Source organism: Ruditapes philippinarum, unplaced genomic scaffold, assembly GCF_026571515.1.
Source record: "Ruditapes philippinarum isolate M1 unplaced genomic scaffold, ASM2657151v2 ctg7174_1_1_1_1, whole genome shotgun sequence".
NCBI lineage: Eukaryota > Metazoa > Mollusca > Bivalvia > Venerida > Veneridae > Ruditapes > Ruditapes philippinarum.
The window spans coordinates 888-1,200 of NW_026858144.1; positions in this window are offsets into that span (position 1 = coordinate 888).

Here is a 313-nt window from a genome sequence, read left to right on the forward strand (position 1 = left end):
TTTTCTCTTAACATTAATTCAACAGGGACTTTACATTAAATGTTTCTGTGACCTTGACCTTTAACCCTATCCACATTACATAATTCCTAAGCACTTAGCAGCCTTTAATAGAACAACAATATGTTCAGCATATATAAATTGAAAGGAAATAGTGTAAGACCTTTTAATTAATTTTGACATTTGTACTATCATTGTCTCAAGCCTTATTCCTTTTCCCAAATATCTTATTCCACTAGTGTCTCAGAAACGTTTGCACCTTTGTCCAACATTTTTGGGAAAATGTTATAGAAACAATATCTAATAATAAACAAAC